Raw genomic sequence first — 11206 nt, forward strand, 5'->3', positions numbered from 1 at the left:
ACGCTATGAGACTGGAAATCAATTACAGGAAAACAACTGTAAAAACCACAAATACATGGAGGCTAAACAGTGTGCTACAAAATAACCAAGAGATCACTGAAGAACTCAAAGAAGAAATTAAAAAATATATAGAAACAAATGACGATGAACAAACAACAACCCAAAACCTATGGGATGCAGCAAAAGCAGTTTTAAGAGGGAAGTTTATAGCAATTCAATCTCATCTCAAGATACAAGAAAAATCTCAAATAAACAATCTGACCCTACACCTAAAGCAACTAGAGAAAGAAGAACAAAGAAAATTCCAAGTCAGTAGAAGGAAAGAAATCATAAACACCAGAGCAGAAATAAATGAAATAGAAACAAAGAAAATAGCAAAGATCAACAAAACTAAAAGCTGGTTCTTTGAGAATATAAACAAAATTTATAAATCCTTAGCCAAACTCATCAAGAAAAAAAGGGAGAGGATGCAGATCAATAAAATTAGAAATGAAAAAGGAGAAATCGCAACTGACAGTGCAGAAATCCAAAGGATTATAAGACACTACTAAAAACAAATATAAGCCAATAAAACGTACAACCATGAAGAAATGGACAAATTCTTGGAAAGGTACAATTTTCCCAGAATGAATCAGGAAGAATTAGAAAATATAAACAGATCACAAGTAATTAAATTGAAACTGTAATTTAAAATCTTCCAATAAACAAAAGTCCAAGACCAGATGGCTTCACAGCAGAATTCTATCACACATATAGAAAAGAGCTAACACCCATCCCTCTCAAACTCTTCCAAAAAATTGCAGAGGGAGGAACAAGCCCAAATTCATTCTAAGAAGCCACCATCACCCTGATACCAAAACCAAAAAAAGATATCACAAAAAAAGAAAATTATAGACCAATATCACTGACTAACATAGATGCAAAAATCCTGAACTAGATACTAGCAAACAGAATCTAACAACAAATTAAAAGGATCATACACGATGATCAAGTGGGATTTATCCCCGGGATGCAAGGATTCTTCAATATACTCAAATCAATCAATGTGATACACCATATTAACAAGTTAAGGAATAAAAACCATATGATCATTTCAATAGATGCAGAAAAAGCTGTTGACAAAATTCAACATGCATTTATGATAAAAACTCTCCAGAAAATGGGCATAGAGAGAACCTACCTCAACATAATAAAGGCCATATATGACAAACCCACAGCAAACATCATACTCAATGGTGAAAAACTGAAAGCATTTCTACTAAGATCAGGAACAAGACAAGGATGCCCACTCTCGCTACTCTTATTCAACATAGTTTTGGAAGTCCTAGCCTCGGCAATCAGAGAAGAAAAAGAAATACAAGGAATCCAAATCGGAAAAGAAAAAGTAAAGCTATCACTGTTTGCAGATGCCATGATACTATAAATAGAGAATCCTAAATGTTACCAGAAAATTACCAGAGTTAATCAATAAATTTGGTAAAGTAGCAGGATACAAAATTAATGTACAGAAATCTCTTGCATTCCTATACACTAATGATGAAAAATCTGAAAGAGAAATTAAGGAAACACTCCCATTTACCATTGCAACAAAAAGAATAAAATACCTAGGAATAAGCCTACCTAAGGAGGTGAAAGACTTGGACTCAAATAACTATAAAACACTGATGAAAGAAACTGAAGATGACATAAACAGATGGAGAAATATACCATATCCTTGGATTGGAAGAATCAATATTCTGAAAATGACTATACTACCCAAAACAGTCTACAGATTCAGTGTAATTCCTATCAAAATACCAATGGCATTCTTCACAGAATTAGAAAAAATTTTTTAACAATTTGTATGGAAACACAAAAGACCCCAAATACCCAAAGCAATCTTGAGAAAGAAAAACGGAACTGGAAGAATCAGTCTCCCGAACTTCAAACTATACTACAAAGCTAGAGTAATCAAGACATGATTACTTTGTGCAAGTATGGTACTGGGACAAAAACAGAAATACAGATCAATGGCACAGGATAGAATGCCCAGAGATAAACCCACACACATATAGGCACCTAATTTATGACAAAAGAGGCAAGAACATACAATGGAGAAAAGACATCCTCTTCAATAAGTGGTGCTGGGAAAACTGGACACCTACATTTAAAAGAATGAAATTAGAACTCTGCACCAGTAACCAGAGACAAAGACCAGATATATTTCTTATCATGCCACAATTCTACTCCGAGCTTTTCCCCTTGGCATGCTAGGATTTAGTCACTCCCACCCAACTCCATTCCATTCCAGTAAATACACTGCCTCACATGAAACTGCTCCTTAAGAATAACTTACTGATGGAGGAGGAACCAGGACGGCAGAGTAGAAGGACGTGCTATCACTCCCTCTTGCGAGAACACCAGAATCACAACTACCTGCTGGACAATCATCGACAAAGGACACTGGAACTCACCAAAAAAGATACCCCACATCCAAAGACAAAGGAGAAACCACAATGAGACGGTAGGAGGGGCGCAATCACAGTAAAATCAAATCCCATAACTGCTGGGTGGGTGACACACAGACTGGAGAACACTTATACCACAGAAGTCCACCCACTGGAGTGAACGTTCTGAGCCCCACAACAGGCTTCCCAACCTGGGGATCCGGCAATGGGAGGAGGAATTCCTAGAGAATCAGAATTGAAGCCTAGTGGGAATTGATTGCAGGACTTTGACAGGACTGGGGGAAACAGAGACTCCACTCTTGGAGGGCACACACAAAGTAGTGTGCACATCGGGACCCAGGGGGAAGGAGCAGTGACCCCATAGGAGACTGAACCAGACCTACCTGCTAGTGTTGGAGGGTCTCCTGCAGAGGTGGGCGGTGGCTCTGTTTCACCATGGGGACAAAGACACTGGCAGCAGAAGTTCTGGGAAGTACTCCTTGGCGTGAGCCCTCCCAGAGTCTGTCATTAGCCCCAACAAAGAGCCCAGGTAGGCTCAAGTGTTGGGCTGCCTCAAATCAAACAACCAACAGGGAGGAAACCCAGCCGCACCCATCAACAGCCAAGTGGATTAAAGTTTTACTGAGCTCTGCCCACCAGAGCAACAGTCAGCTCTACCCACCACCAGTCCCTCTCATCAAGCCTCTTAGATAGCCTCATCCACCAGAGGGCAGACAGCAGAAGCAAGAAGAACTACAATCCTGCAGCCTGTGGAACAAAAACCACATTCACAGAAAGACAGACAAGATGAAAAGGCAGAGGGCTATATACCAGATGAAGGAACAAGATAAAACCCCAGAAAAACAACTAAATGAAGTGGAGATAGGCAACCTTCCAGAAAAAGAATTCAGAATAATGATAGTGAAGATGATCCAGGACCTCGGAAAAAGAATGGAGGCAAAGATCGAGAAGATGCAAGAAATGTTTAACAAAGACCTAGAAGAACTAAAGAACAAACAAACAGAGACGAACAATACAATAACTGAAATGAAAACTACACTAGAAGGAATCAATAGTAGAATAACTGAGGCAGAAGAACAGATAAGTGACTTGGAAGACACAATGGTGGAATTCACTGCTGTGGAACAGACTAAAGAAAAAAGAATGAAAACAAATGAAGACAGCCTAAGAGACCTCTGGGACAACATTAAATGCAACAACATTCACATTATACGGGTCCCAGAAGGAGAAGAGAGAGAGAATTTAAAGAGAATATAGTCGAAAACTTCCCTAACATGGGAAAGGAAAGGAAATAGCCACCCAAGTCCAGGAAGCGAAGTGTGTCCCATACAGGATAAACCCAAGGAGAAACATGCCAAGACACATAGTAATCAAATTGGCAAAAATTAAAAACAAAGAAAAATTATTCAAAGCAGCAAGGGAAAAGTGACAAATAACAAACAAGGGAACTCTCATAAGGTTAACAGCTGATTTCTCAGCAAAAACTCTACAAGTCACAAGGGAGTGGCATGATATACTTAAAGTGATGAAAGGGAAGAACCTACAACTCTACCCAGCAAGGATCTCATTATTCAATGGAGAAATCAAAAGCTACAAGAACCTACAACTCTACCCGGCAAGGATCTCATTATTCAATGGAGAAATCAAAAGCCGCAGAAGCAAAAGCTAAGAGAATTCAGCACCACCAAACCAGCTCTACAACAAATGCTAAAGGAACTTCTCTAAGTGGGAAACAGAAGAGAAGGACCTACAAAAACAAACCCAAAACAATTAAGAAAATGGTCATAGGAACATACATATCAATAATTTCCTTAAATGTGAATGGATTAAATGCTCCAACCAAAAGACTCAGGCTTGCTGAATGGATACAAAAACAACATCCATATACATGGTGCTTACAAGAGACCCACTTCAGACCTAGCGACACATACAGACTGAAAGTGTGGGGATGGAAAAAGATATTCCATGCAAAGGGAAATCAAAAGAAAGCTGAAGTAGTTTTACTCATATCATATAAAATAGACTTTAAAATAGAGAATGTTACAAGAGACAAGGAAGGACACTACATAATGATCAAGGGATCAATCCAAGAAGAAGATATAACAATTATAAATATACATGCACCCAACAAAGGAGCACCTCAATACATAAGGCAACTGCTAACAGGTATAAAAGAGGAAATCAACAGTAACACAATAATAGTGAGGGACGTTAATACCTCACTTACACCAATGGACAGATCATCCAAAATGAAAATAAATAAGGAAACAGAAGCTTTAAATGACACAATAGACCAGATAGATTTAATTGATATTTATAGGACATTCCATCCAAAAACAGCAGATTACAGTTTCTTCTCAAGTGCACACAGAACATTCTTTAGGATAGATCACATCATGGGACACAAATCAAGCCTTAGGAAATTTAAGAAAATTGAAATCATATCAACCATCTTTCTGACCACAACGCTATGAGATAAGAAATGACAGGGAAGGGCTTCCCTGGTGGCACAGTGGTTGAGAGTCCACCTGCCGATGCAGGGGACACGGGTTCATGCCCCAGTCTGGGAAGATCCCACATGCCGTGGAGTGGCTAGGCCCATGAGCCATGGCCACTGAGCCTGTGTGTCCAGAGCCTGTGCTCTGCAATGGGAGAGGCCACAACAGTGAGAGGCCCGTGTACCGCAAAAAAAAAAAAAGAAAAAGAAATGACAGGGAAAAAAACGTAAAAAACACAAACACATGGAGGCTAAACAATACGTTACTAAATAACCAAGAGATCACTGAAGAAATCAAACGGAAAATCAAAAAATATCTAGAGACAAATGACAATGAAAACACGACAATCCAAAACCTATGGGAAGCAGCAAAAGCAGTTCTAAGAGGGAAGTTTATAGCTATACAGGCCTACCTCAAGAAACAAGAAAAATCTCAAGTAAACAATCTAACCTGACACCTAAAGGAACTAGAGAAAGAAGAACAAACAAAACCCAAATTTAGTAGAAGGAAAGAAATCATAATGATCAAGGCAGAAATAAATGAAATAGAAACAAAGAAAACAATAGCAAAGATCAATACAACTAAAAGATCAATCAATACAAGATCAATACAACTAAAACTAAATCAATACAAGATCAATACAACTAAAAATTCTAATTACGGAATTAGAACAAATCATCTTAAAATTTGTACGGAGACACAAAAGACCCCCAATAGCCAAAGAAGTCTTGAGGGAAAAAAACGGAGTTGGAGGAATCAGACTCCCTGGCTTTGGACTATACCACAAAGCTACAGTAATCAAGACAATACGGTACTGGCACCAAAACAGAAACATAGATCAATGCAACAAGATAGAAAGCCCAGAGATAAACCCACACACCTATGGTCAACTAATCTATGACAAAGGAGGCAGGGATATACAATGGAGAAAAGACAGTCTCTTCAATAAGTGGTGCTGGGAAAACTGGACAGCTACATGTTAAAAAAATGAAATTAGAACATTTTCTTACACCATACACAAAAATAAACTCAAAATGAGAACAGTACGGAGCTTCCTTTAAAAACTACAAATAGAACTACCATATGACCCAGCAATCCCACTACTGGGCGTATACCCTGAGAAAACCATAATGCAAAACGAGTCATGTACCAAAATGTTCATTGCAGCTCTATTTGCAATTGCCAGGAGATGGAAACAACCTAACTGTCCATCATTGGATGAATGGATAAAGAAGATGTGGCACATATATACAATGGAATATTATTCAGCCCTAAAAAGAAACGAAATTGAGCTATTTGTAATGAGGTGGATGGACCTAGATTCTGTCATACAGAGTGAAGTAAGTCAGAAAGAGAAAGACAAATACCGTATGCTAACACATATATATGGAATTTAAGAAAAAAAAATGTCATGAAGCACCTAGGGGTAAGACAGGAATAAAGACACAGACCTACTGGAGAACGGACTTGAGGATATGGGGAGAGGGAAGGGTGAGCTGTGACAGGGCGAGAGAGAGTCATGGACATATACACACTAACAAACGTAAGGTAGATAGCTAGTGGGAAGCAGCCGCATGGCACAGGGATATCGGCTCGGTGCTTTGTGACCACCTGGAGGGGTGGGATAGGGAGGGTGGGAGGGAGGGAGATGCAAGAGGGAAGAGATATGGGAACATATGTATATACATAACTGATTCACTTTGTTATAAAGCAGAAACTAACACTCCATTGTAAAGCAATTATACTCCAATAAAGATGTAAAAACAAAAAACAATGTTTGGTGAGTGTTTCAGCCCTGGTAAGTCTGTTTGCCATAAATATCTAAAAACTAAGGAAGAGAAATACAGATTACTTAAATTTTCATTCAGCATTTGGCATATATCATATACAAATTGATAATATATTTATTTATTCTTAAATTAACATAATGAATACTGCTGACTAAGTGATGGAGTAATATAACTAAACCCAAAACATGAATAAATAAAATTGTTTTGCATTTATGATTCATGCTTTTAGAAGTTTAGTGTTTTAAGTATTAGTATAAACAATTTTCAAATGATTTATAAATAACTGGAATTTTGAAGAATAACTTTATCATAAAACCTCAAATAATTTTCTGGTTTGTCACTTGATATTTGAATTTCATGTGCAAGGATTATCACCTTTTACATGAGGGGAAACTGAGGCAGGGGGTATGTAAGTCTTCTAAGAAAACTGAATCAATTATTGCAGGGCTATAAACTAGAGTTTGGTATAGGGAGCTTCAATCTGAGAATTTTGCCTAAGGTACAGCACGGCCTGAGTTTATTTAAATACTAGCTCTCATCATGTTTTTTTTCTTTAAAGAAAGAATAAAGCACCAAGTGCTTGTTAAAAAAAAAAATAAGATCCTGCAGTATAAAAAACCAAACCAAAAAAAAAAACCACTAATACTAAACCTTCTTTGGGTTATTTGTATGGAAATATGTTAATATAAATGTTTCAGACATTACATGAAATTTCTAAAAATCTTATATGTTCTTGTATAATCTTATAAGTCATAATTCTAGCTATTACTTTAAAATGTGTATCTCAGAAATAACTAAATTTCCTTGTCAGTTGCATTATTATGAACTTTCATCAAATCTTTAACCGTGGTCATCTTTAAGTCTTTTGTCATTTACAGACAGTTCTGGGTGTACTCTGATGCTCTTGCAAATATGTTCCTATAAAAGGGTTTCATCTTCAAGGAATTCATGGAAAAGACGCTGACAAGTACAGGTTTCTGGTAACTGACTATACCACTGAACTGAATGAATAAGCATTTTCAGAACTCTAATGGAAAACTGATGAATTCATAAAAGTGCTAACAAAAGATCAAGATGAAAAAAAATTGATTACATGGGACTGAGTGAACTTATGAGGATGATTATAATTTTTGTGACTTTCTGTTTGAATGAAAAAAAAAATCCCACAAGGACTCAGAGGCAAAAAATATACAAATCAATTTTCACTGCAAAGTAAAGGAGCTGTTACAGTGGAGGATTACTGGACTGAACGTCAATATTATGACATAGTATGAGTGTGTTTCGTGTTTGGTAATTGCAATCATTGTTGCTTTTGTTGTGGTCATACATTTACAATGCTTGGTGTCAGTCTATCTCTTGTAAAAATAAAATACAGTATGTGTGTGTGAAAACAAAATAATAAATAAAAATAAAAGAATGAAATTAGAATGCCACCTAACACCACACACAAAAATAAAATCAAAATGGATTACAGACCTAAATGTAAGACCAGACACTGTAAAACTCTTAGTGGAAAACATAGGAAACACACTCTTTCATATAAACCACAGCAAGATCTTTTTTGACCCACCTCCTAGAGTAATGGAAATAAAAACAAAAATAAACAAATGGAACCTAGTTAAACGTCAAAGCTTTTGCACAGCAAAGGAAACCATAAACAAGACAAAAAGACAACCCTCAGAATAAGAGAAAATATTTGCAAATGAAACAATGGACAAAGGATTAAACTCCAAAATATACAAGCAGCTCATGGAGCTCAATATCAAAAAAACAATTCAATTAAAAAATGGGCAGAAGACCTAAATAGACATTTCACCAAAGAAGACATACAGACGGCCAAGAGGCACATGAAAAGATGCTCAACATCACTAATTATTAGAGAAATGCAAATCAGAACTACAATGAGGTATCACCTCACACCAGTCACAATGGCCATTATCAAAAAATCTAGAAACAGGGCTTCCCTGGTGTCACAGTGGTTGAGAGTCCACCTACTGATGCAGGGGACATGGGTTCGTGGCCCGGTCCAGGAAGATCCCACATGCCGTGGAGCAACTAGGCCTGTGAGCCATCGCTGCTGAGCCTGCGCATCCGGAGCCTGTGCTCCGCAACGGGAGAGGCCACAACAGTGAGAGGCCCGTGTACCGCAAAAAAAAAAAAAAAAAAAAAAAATCTAGAAACAATAAATGCTGGAAAGGGTGTGGTGAAAAAGGAATCCTCCTGCACTGTCGGTGGGAATGTAAATTGATACAACCACTATGGAGAACAGTATGGAGGTTCCTTAAAAAACTAAAAATAGAACTACCATATGACCCAGCAATCCCACTACTGGGAATATACCCTGAGAAAACCATAATTCAAAAAGAGACATGTACCACAATGTTCATTGCAGCACTATTTACAATAGCTAGGACATGGAAGCAACCTAAGTGTCCATGGACAGATGAATGGATAAAGAAGATGTGGCACAGATATACAATGGAATATTACTCAGCCATAAAAAGAAACAAAATTGAACTATCTCTAGTGAGGTGGATGGACCTAGAGTCTGTCATACAGAGTGAAGTAAGTGAGAAAGAGAAAAAACAAATACCATATGCTAACACATATATATGGAATCTAAAAAAAAAAAAAAGGTACTGATGAACCTAGTGTCAGGGCAGGAATAAAGACATAGACATAGAGAATGGACTTCAGGACACGGGGTGGCAGGGGGAAGCTGGGGCGAAGTGAGAGTAGCATTGACATATATACACTACCAAATGTTAAATATTTAGATAGTTGGAAGCAGCAGCATAGCACAGGGAGATCGGCTTGGTGCTTTGCGATGACCTAGAGGGGTGGGATAGGGAGAATGGAAGGGAGGCTCAAGAGGGAGGGGATATGTGGATATATGTATGCATATGGCTGATTCACTTTGTTGTACAACAGAAACTAACACAGTATTGTGAAGCAATTATACTCCAATAAAGATCTATTAAATAAATAAAAACAAAGACATTTTCATATAAAATAAAACTAAGAGAATTTATTGTCAGCTGATCTGTACTATAAGGAAAGCTAATGGAAATTTTTCAACTTTACAAAACAGAATATAAAACATCAGAAATCATTTACATCTGGTTAAATATCTGAGTAAATATAAAAGACCTTTTTCCCTTTATTTCTTTGAAATGCATGAGCATTTAAAAAATATATATACATTGTCTGATATCTCATAATGTGTGTTGATGATACATGTAAATTATAGCACAAAGGATAGGAAGGCAGAAAATGGACTCACACAGTTGTAAGGTTTCTATATTTTACATGAAGTGGTAGAATATTAACGTTAAGTAGTAGACTGTGAAAAGTTAAGTACAGGCATTCCTTGTTTTACTGTGCTTCACACATACTGCATTTTTTTTACAAATTGAAGATGTGTGACAACGCTGCATTGAGCAAGTCTATTGGTGCTGTTTTTCCAACAGCATTTGCTCGCCTCTTGTCTCTGCGTCACGTTTTGGTAATTCTCCAAAAATTTTGAACTCTTTCATTATTATTATATTTGTTATGGTCATCTGCGGTCTTTGAGGTTACTATTGCAAAAGATTATCACTGAATGAAGGCTGAAATGAATGGTTAGCAGTTTTTAGCAATAAAGTATCCTTAATCAAGGTATGTATATTGTTTTCTTAGACATAAAGTATTTGCACAGTTAATAGACTATAATAGAATAAACATTACTTTTATATGCACTGGGAAACCAAAAAATTCATGTGACTTGCTTTACTGTCATATTAGCTTTATTGCAGTGGTCTGCAACCTAACCTGCAATATCTCCAAGGTACGCATGTATGTATATTTTAATCACTAGAATAGCCACTAAAAACAATGTAAAGAGGTATAATCTGAAAATACAATAGAGAATTATAAACATTTTTAAGCCAATTCAAATATGACAAAAGAAGAAAAACAAAGAACACAGAAACAACAAAACAAAAAATAATAAAATGGTAGACCTAAATCCAACCATATCAATAGTTTCATTAATTGTTTACAGACTAAACAGAGATAGTTAGAATGGAGAAAAAGAGACCCAGTTACTAGAGATGTAGTTTAAATAAAAAGAAACCAAGAAACAAAAGAGAACCTGTCCTGTCTAAACCATAAAACAAAAATAAAGCAAAACTATGAAAAAAACTTGACAAATCTACACAAAAGTCTGTGTTTGAGAAAACAGTCTGTCAACTTTTTGAACTTTATCGTCAGAACAGCAGACACAATTCACTGATTTTTAGCCAGATGCCAAGATAATTTTCTACATTCAACCTACCTCCATTAACATATAATTATTCTACCCAGAAGTGAGACATCACTAGTCTTATTCCCTTCCTTCTAACTCCTCTTTGAGCAAACATGCTCCTCCTTCTTCTCCTCAAGCCTCATCATCAGGCAAGGTGTGTGCACCAGTTTTCTTACACACAGTCTC

Source organism: Grampus griseus (assembly GCF_964374135.1).
Source record: "Grampus griseus genome assembly, chromosome: 3".
In the NCBI taxonomy this organism is placed as follows: Eukaryota; Metazoa; Chordata; class Mammalia; order Artiodactyla; family Delphinidae; genus Grampus; species Grampus griseus.